Source organism: Triticum aestivum, chromosome 7A, assembly GCF_018294505.1.
Source record: "Triticum aestivum cultivar Chinese Spring chromosome 7A, IWGSC CS RefSeq v2.1, whole genome shotgun sequence".
NCBI classification, from domain to species: domain Eukaryota; kingdom Viridiplantae; phylum Streptophyta; class Magnoliopsida; order Poales; family Poaceae; genus Triticum; species Triticum aestivum.
In genome coordinates, this window is record NC_057812.1 from 57,289,149 (window position 1) to 57,299,079 (window position 9,931).

Sequence of the window (9,931 nt, forward strand, 5' to 3'; positions counted from 1 at the left end):
GTGACTCGTAGTAGCACGCTTCACACTCTAGAAACTCTATCGCAAACAAACAATAACATACATAAGCACTCAAGCAATAGATGCAAGGGTAAAACTCAAGAGAAAAGATCCAAATCTAAAGTACAAGAGAAGAGCTTCGATTTGCAAAAAGGATCAATAAAAACGGAGTTACAAAACTCAAACTACGATCAAAAGATATTCAATTTCAAATATGTTTGCAATAAAATTTTAAATTGTCAAAATCATGTTCAAGCTGATTACTTGGAAAGAGGGGGTCGAAACGAAGATTTTGGCGTTGGTTTCACTGGATTTGGACGAGCGAGCAAAAAGTTGTGAGCGTTTGAAGATCAGGGGCTAATGTGCGATAAAAATAATCATGGATAGGTCCCTGTCCAAAAGTAAAATAAAAGAAAAAGACTATCGAACGAACGTTCGCTATCAGGGACAAACCAGGCGAACGTGTTCGCTAGCAGAGATGTTTGAGTGAACGTTCGCTAAAAAGCAAAACTGAAGAAAAACCGATCTAACCAATCCAAAACGAAAACCGAAAAAACGGGGCATCGGCGGCGGTTTTTATCGGTTCTTCGAGAAAAACTGGGACGACGGCGGCGAGGCGAGATCTGACGAGTCCGGCGGCTCTGGCGGCGGTGGGCAACAGCGGGGTGGGGTGGCGTCGCGGGCGGCGGCTGTGTTGCAGCACTAGCTTGCGGGGGTAGCGGCGGTGCTGCGGGCTGTGGCGCGGGGCGATGTGGGGACGAGGGGGCGGGGGTGGCGGCGTATATAATGGGCCGAGGGGGAGTCCGACTTGGCGGAGGGGCCAAGCGGCGATGGCGTGCTACTCCCAGACTCCTGCCGGAGTCCGGCTCGGGCATGACTCGGTGTGGGGAAGGCGGCGCGCTGGTGGGCTGCGGCCTACTCGGCTGGGCCCTCGGCCCAATCGAGCGGAATTTTTTTCTTCTTTTAAAAGAAATTCCACCAGAATAAAATTCTAATAAAATATAAAAAATACTAAAAATCCCAAAAACAATTTTCACCTTGTAAATAAAAATTTAGAACAAAGTGAACATTTTCTGGCCTAAAATGCAATTTTCAAAAATGCATATTTTTCTAATTCAAATAAAATACAAATAAAATATTTATTTGATTTTAAAAGTTTTCCTCCAATATTCCTCTCTTTTTGAAGAAGTCATATTATCTTCACTCTTTTAATTTAAATTTTGGAAATAATTGGAGAGAAAAATATTAAAACCAAATTGATCCTCTTTTCAAATTTGAGAAAAATTCAAATATGAAAATAAATGAAATCCCCAACTCTCTCCTTGGGTCCTTGAGTTGCTTAAGATTTTTAGGATCACAACCAAAATGCAAATAAATATGTTATGCATATGATGACCTATGTATAACATCCAAATTGAAAATTGGGATGTTACACAAATGAGAGAGAGGAAGCCATCTGGCTACTAACTACGAACCCGAAGGTCTACAAAGAACTACTCACGCAGCATCGGAGAGGCACCAATGGAAGTGGTGAACCCCTCCGTGATGGTGTCTAGATTGGATCTGGTGGTTCTGGACTCTACAACGGCTGGAATTGATTTTCGTCGACTCCCCTAGGGTTTCTGGAATATTGAGGTATTTATAGAGTAAAGAGGCGGTCCGAGGGGCACCCGAGGTGGGCACAACCCACCAGGGCACGCCTGGGCCTCCAGGCGCGCCCTGGTGGGTTCTGCTCCCCTTAGAGCAGCCGCCAGGTGCTTCTTGGGCCCATTGGATGTCTTCTGGTAAAAAAATCCACAAAAAGTTACGCTGCGTTTGGACTCCGTTTGGTATTGATTTTCTGCGATGTAAAAAACATGCAAAAGAACAGCAACTGGCACTTGGCACTATATATGTCAATATGTTAGTACCAAAAACTGATATAAAATGTCTATAAAATGATTATAAAACATCCAAGAATGATAATATAACAACATGGAACAAATAAAAATTATAGATACGTTGGAGACGTATCAGTACCTTCAACATTATTTATTTTGATAGCTCCAGATCGATAAACCTTCTCGATAACATAAGGTCCTTCCCATTTCGAGAGAAGTTTTCCTACAAAGAATCTGAAATGAGAGTTGTACAAAAGAACATATTCTCCAACTTTGAACTCACGCTTTTGTATTCTTTTATCATGCCATCTTTTAACTTTTTCTTTAAATAATTTGGCATCTTCATAGGCTTGGGTTCTCCATTCATCTAGTGAGCTAATATCAAATAACCTCTTTTCACCGGCAAGTTTGAAATCATACTTGAGTTCTTTGATTGCCCAATATGCTTTATGTTCCAACTCAAGAGATAAATGACAAGCTTTTCCATAAACCATTTTGTAAGGAGCATACTCATAGGATTTTTATATGTTGCTCTGTAAACCCACAGTGCATCATCTAATTTCTTAAACCAATTCTTTCGGGCCTATTGATAGGTTCTTGTAAAATTAATTTTATTCCTCTATTGCTAAGTTCAACTTGACGACTAGACTGAGGATATGATAGGGTGATGCAATTCTATGGTTGACATCATACTTAGCAAGCATTTTACGGAAAACACTATGAATAAAGTGTGAACCACCATCAGTCATTAAATATGTAGGGACCCCAAACCTTGGGAAAATAACTTCCTTAAGCATTTTAATAGAGGTGTTGTGATCAGCACTACTAGTTGGAATAGCTTCTACCCACTTAGTAACATAATCAACAACAACCAAAATATGTGTATACCCATTAGAGGAAGGTCCCATGTAATCAAAACTCCAAACATCAAATGGTTCAACAGAAAGTGAATAATTCATAGGCATTTCTTGATGCTTACCAACATTACCAATTCGTTGGCATTTATCACAAGATAAAACAAACTTACGGGAATCCTTGAAGAGAGTATGCCAATAAAAACAAAATTGTAATACCTTGTGAGCAGTTTTGTCTCCCGAACTGTGCCCTCCGTAAGCTTCGGAGTGACATCTCCGTAGGATTTGTCATTGTTCATGCTCAAGTACACAACTTCTAATAATTCCATCCACTCCTTGTTTATAAAGATGTGGGTCATCCCAAAAGTAGTGTCTTAAATCATAAAAGAATTTTTTATTTTGTTGGTATGTGGAGCTAGGTGGTAGATATTTAGCAACAATGTAGTTAGCATAGTCAGTATACCAAGGAGTGTTATGAGAAACATTTATTGCAGCTAATTCCTCATTAGGAAAACTATCATTAATAGGTTGTGGGCCATCAAGAATATTTTCTAGCCTAGACAAGTTATCAGCTACGGGGTTCTCAGCTCCTTTTCTACGAGTGATATGTAAGTCAAATTCTTGTCGTAAGAGAACCCACACCTAATGAGTCTAGGTTTAGCATCTTTCTTTCCATAAGATATTTTACAGCAACATGATCAGTGTGAACAATCACTTTAGAATCAACAATGTAAGATCTGAATTTATCACAAGAAAACACCACTGCTAAAAATTCTTTTTCAGTAGTAGCATAATTTCTTCGGGCACTGTCTAGAGTTTTACTAGCATAATGAATAACATTTAATTTCTTATCAACTCTTTGTCCTAGAACAACACCAACAACATAATCACTAGCATCACACATAATTTCAAAAGGCAAGTTCCAATCAGGTGGTTGAACAATAGGTGCAGAAATTAAGAGTTTCTTAAGTGTTTCAAAGGCTTCTACATAATCATTATCAAAAACAAATGGAACATCCTTTTGTAAAAGATTTGTAAGAGGCCTAGAAATTTTAGAGAAGTCTTTAGTAAATCTCCTATAGAAACCTGCATGACTGAGGAAAGTATGAATACCTTTGATATCTTTAGGACATGGCATTTTCTCAATTGCATCAACTTTAGCTTTATCCACCTCAATACCCCGTTCAGAAATTTGATGTCCCAAGACAATACCTTCATTAACCATAAAGTGGAACTTCTCCCAATTCAAGACAAGGTTAGTTTGCTCACATCTCTACAAAACATGATCAAGGTTTCTTAAGCAATCATCAAAATAAGTTCCATAAACAAAAAAATCATCCATGAAAACCTCAACAATCTTTTCACAAAAATCGGAGAATATACTAGTCATAGATCTTTGAAAGGTAGTAGGTGCATTGCGTAAACCAAAAGACATACGTCTATAAGCATAAGTTCCAAAAGGGCAAGTAAAGGTGGGTTTCTCTTGATCAGGTTGTGAGTCAGGTATTTGAGAAAAAACAGAATATGCATAAAGGAAAAAAACTATGTGTGTTTAGAAAGTATTTCTAACATTTGATCAATGAAAGGTAGAGGGTAATGATCTTTTATGGTTGCTTTATTTTATATGGTAAAATCAATTACCATTCTATAAGCAGTGACAATTCTTTGTGGAATAAGTTCATTTTTATCATTAGGAACAATAGTAATACCTCTCTTCTTACGGACACAATGAATGAGACTTACCCATCTACTATCAGCTATAGGATAGATTATACCTGCTTCCAGAAGCTTCAGTATTTCAGTTCTTACCACTTCTTTCATTTTTGGATTTAAACATCGTTGGTGATCAACAACGGGTTTAGCATCAGGCTCCATATTAATCTTGTGCTGACAGAGGGTGGGACTAATGCCCTTAAGATCGTCAAGAGTATATCCAATAGCAGCTCGGTGCTTCTTCAGAATTTTCAATAATCTTTCTTCTTCATGTTCTGAAAAGTTAGCACTAATAATCACAGGATATATCTTTTTCTCATCAAGATAAGCATAGTTCAAAGTGCATGGCAATTGTTTTAATTCAAACATAGGATCACCTTTAGGTGGAGGAGGACCTCCTAGAGTTTCAGTAGGCTTGTGGTTAAGCAGAGGTCGTTGTTCAACGAATTTTTTATCTATCTCATTTCTTTCATGCAGATGCATATCATTTTCATGGTCTAGCAAATATTGTTCTAGAGGATCTGTAGGAGGCATGGCAATAGAAGCAAGACCAATTATTTCATCCTTACTAGGTACTTTCTTATGATGCTTTCTATTGAACTTGTAAAAATTAAACTCATGAGACTCATCACCAAAACTAACACTGACAGTTTGTTTCTCACAATCTATTTTAGCATTGACGGTGTTTAAGAAAGGTCTACCGAAGATAAGGGACAAAATTCATCTTCTGGGCAACCAAGAACTAGAAAATCAATAGGATATTTTATTTTCCCACACAAGACTTCAACATCTCTAACAATCCCAAGTGGTGTGATGGTGTCTCTATTAGCAAGCTTAATAGTGGCATTTGTGTCTTCTATTTCAGCAGGTGCTATGTCATTCATAATTTCTTGATATAAGGTGAAAGGAATAGCACTCATGCTAGCACCTAAGTCACGTAAACCATGATAACGGTGATCTCCTATTTTGACTGAGACAACAGAAAAAATGCCAACAATAGGTCTATGTTTGTCTTTCTCATCGAGCTTAGCAATTCTAGCAGCTTCATTATAGAAGTAAATAACATGCCCATCTATATCTTCTACCAAGAGATCTTTGACCATAGCAACGCTAGGTTCTACTTTGATTTGTTCAAGATGTTTAGGTGCTCTTATATAAATTTTATTGACCACAGTTGAAACCTTAGCATGTTCCTTTAGCCTAACACGGAAAGGTGGTTTTTCAATATAAGTAGTAGGGACAACTGGGTTAACATTATAAATAACAGTTTCATCTTTAGCTAGTACCGGTTCCTTAATTTCTTATTTAATAGGTGGATGATATTTAAACCACTTCTCCTTAGGAAGATCAACATGAGTCACAAATGATTCACAAAAGGAGGCTACTATCACAGAATCAAGTCCATATTTAGTGCTAAACTTTTGAAAAAAGCATCGGTATTCATAAAAGATTTAACACAATCACACTTAAGCTTAATACCCGACTCTTTACCTTCCTCGAGTTCCCAATCTTTAGAGTTGTGTTTAATTCTTTCTGAAAGATCCCACCTGAATTCAATAGTCTTCTTCATAAAGGAACTAGTACAAGAAGTATCGAGTATCGAGCATGGATTGATCATCACCCCAATTTTTTTGAATACTAATTTCTGTTGAGAGCTCATGATTGGGGAATGAATATAACATTGACTTAAGCTGTGGCACCCCAGTTCAGTGAAACCGGAACGCCCCGTATTCCAGCCAAGAGATCAAGGTGAAGTATTCTGGAATACGACACTGCTTAGCATAGAACAAACCAGCTCTCTATTACAACACTAATATGAATACAAGGTCTCCGATATTACAATGAATGACACCGGCACAGCGACGCTACGCCAACTATAGTTGCTCTATGCAAGCATCATAATAACTCGAGGCAGCGGAACCTCTATTGGCAGCAAAACAACGAAGGACGATGATGGACTCCAATCCGCAGGGACTCTGGCTGGAACGTTTATCCTAGCTCGCGAACACAGGAACCAGACCAAACAAGCAAGCAAACCAGGCACGACCTGCAAAATGGCATGACATGCCAGGTCCGTACGTTGAATGTACTTGCAAGCTCACAATAAGAAAAAGAAGTGAAGACAAACAACAACATGGCATTAGCAGGTTAAAGCAATCATGAACATGATACTAACAGAACAATGTGGCATGCACAAACTGAACATGATACGACTTTAGCATAACATGAGCATATGAACATGATAATACTACACGCAACAGGTTAACATGATCATGTACGAACTTACTCTTATTTAGTGGTTACCTCGTAACCATCTCATGCATCAACTTACCAACTTCGGTATCCATGATACCACTATGATCATCTCGCGATCACATAAAGATCAACCAACTTCGGTATCCACGATAACTCCGTGATCCTCTCTTGATCACAACCAATCTCTTACTCATCATCGAACCGGGGTTGTTATTAAGCAAGTTATTACTATTGTTGGCTCATAGGGAAATTTGCTACTGTCCTACAAACCTCTACACTTGGAGGCCCAACAACGTCTACAAGAAGAAGGTTGTGTAGTAGAAATCAAGCTCTTTTCTGGCGCCATTGCCGGTGAGGTTAGCGCTTGAAGGTATATCTTTAGATCTTGCAATCGAATCTTTTTGTTTCTTGTTTTATCACTAGTTTAGTTTATAAAATAAAATTACAAAAAAAATGGAATTGAGTTTGCCTCATACTCTTCACCTTTTAAATATCTTTCGTGAGAATGATGGAAAGGAAAATTGTGATCAAGTGCTAGAAGAAGAAGTCTATAAAATGTTTGGCACTAAATCTTTGAATGATGAGCACGATTGCAATGTTATTAGTATGAACTCTCTGAATATCCATCTTATATTTACTAATTGGAGGCACCAATTAAGCCTTCACGTTAATTCTCATGAGGGTAAATTCTGACCGTTAATCCTCAGGAGGAGTAAATTCTGACCATCCAATTTGCGTGAAAAGCCATGATGAAATAGCCTACCTCGCCCTCATAAATAGGTCTCCTCTCCTGTCATGTTTCAAAGCCTATAATGCCATTGTAAACAGGTCTCCTCCTGTGGCATTGTCAAAAAAAGGTCTCCTCATGTGTCATTCTTAAAAAAAGGTCTCCTCCTCTGTCACGTTTCAAAGGATTCCTCTTCATCCCGTCAAGCTGTCGAGCATCCATGTAAAAAAATAAACCATGCTAGGTTTACATTAACATAGAGAATTAGCGATGTACATCTAAAAAGGAGAATTAGGGATGTGCCTCTTCTTCCAGCGACTACACCTGTATGTTTTCCTCAGATGCCTGGCGTAGATCTCACCCGTGGTGAGCCATAGGCTGCACCCACCATCATCCTCCCACGCTCCTCAGCACCATAACTGAGGGCCATCTCCTAGGGTCGCACTCCTGAACAAAGACGAGTCGATCTGGCAGCAAGGACTTATTTAGATCTGATGGACCTTTAGGTCTGCCGATTTGTTTTCCTTGGTACTTACCTTGCTGCCCTGCTTTCAATATTGGAGGATGCATAAATGATTGGATGGAAATTTTGGTGCCGATTTCGACGGTCAAATGCTTCATGTGCATTATATGGCTCCCGTGAATAAGTTCAGTAGATTGAAATAAAATTAACCACTGATCAACTTTTTAGATACAACAGAATAGCAAGAGTGCAGGAAAATCTGGTAGTAAAATTATATCCCGACAGAAATATCAGATCTACATTTGTTCGTAATGCATTACATCCTTTTAGGCAGTGCATTTTTATCTCATGGCTATGATTTTGTAGCTCTTATAATACTAAATGCAATTGTAATATGTGTTCGAGCTTTTTGGTACATCCTTTTAGGCAATGCATTACACGTTCATGGTAAAAACCAATTTATGTAGAAACTTCAATGAGCTTTTGTTTTATCAGAACTTCAGATCATAGAGCAAACCCACTCACGATCACTTATTACAATTTCATTTTGTACATGTACATCCTAACAGATCATGCTTGAAGGTGTACTTTTTGTTCGAGAGGTGAGTGAGTATATAGTCAATCTCTAACTACTTACGACCAGCTTCCCTAGATGAAGCAATACAAAACGCGCCTAGATGACCATGTGCTAAATAGTGTAACCTGAACATTCAGCTTCTGCAACCGGAACCACCGCATTCTACATATTGTGAATCCTTTGGGTACAGTTCAAAGTTTGCAATGAACGAACATTATTGCCGTGGTTATCTTATTTACAGTTCCTATTTACTGCTCCCTACATATATGCATCAGAGGTTGTGTTAATGTTTTTACTGTATACTGAGGAATACTAAATAGCAGTTTATGTGCAATTATGATGCTGTAATAACATGTTATATGAACAGTTTAGTCTTCGGTTACCAAGAATTGAGTTTAGCTCACACAGTAGGAGACGAGGTGTTTTTCCAAAGGTATTCTTAGGTTTTCGCAAGTAAAATGTTTCAAATGCTTGATGATATTTTCTATGTTTTTAAGCATGGGTAGTAACCAGACGCCAGAACTAAGGGACCAAAAGAATGATTATCTCAATCAAAGAAGAAAAGTCCTAATTGTGTTTTTATATGATTTCTCACTAAAAAGAGACAACAACGTTTTTTTCTCCTATGTTGCTTTAGAGGTCATGTAAAATAACCATGGGCCTCTATGTCAATAAAATAATCTTAGTGAACTGGACAATGGTGAAAATACGTTGTACAAATTTACGAGAAATATATTCCACGATTTGGGTGAAATTAATACCACAGTAAAAATAAGTAAAATCTTTCAGGTTTGACTAGGTTCTCCATTTCTATGGTATGGAACTGATTGGTCTCTTGGTTGATTTGTGTTTTTCTCTTCCAACACCGAGTGAAAGAGATCAATAAATTGTTCTTAAGGACATGATAGAAAAAATTTAGCCATTTGTTCCTTTGAGAAGGTTGTTAGCTAGCCATGTTATTTGCATCTAGCAACAAGTTATTCACAAGACCCCTTTGTTCAACAGTTCATGCAATGATTTGATTCACCTATTGCTTTAGAAAATTTTATCTATCGCAGTGCCTAAGTACACCTATGTTTTAAGAAGGATTCACCTGCATTATAATTTTTATTGCCTCAAACCATTTCCCTATTTGTTCACCCTTTAAGGTTATTATTATCAGGTAACTTAAATTGGGAAATCTTTGTTCTTCGTATTGTCTAAGAATAGTGTCGAGGATCTACATATAACATCTTTATCTGATTAAATTACAAATTGGAAGATGATCTGCCTTCAAACTAGAGTGGTGGAGATTTTGTGCCAATTTGTTCCTTATTTGTGAAGTAGAATAGCCTTTGCAATGATAATAGAGGGGGTTCGCAAAAACTCAAATTGACTATTCTGGCATGGCAAATTTGTTAGTGTAAAGTTTTAGTTTATGATATGTAGCCCGCATATCAAATTTACCCACATCGGAACATCTCT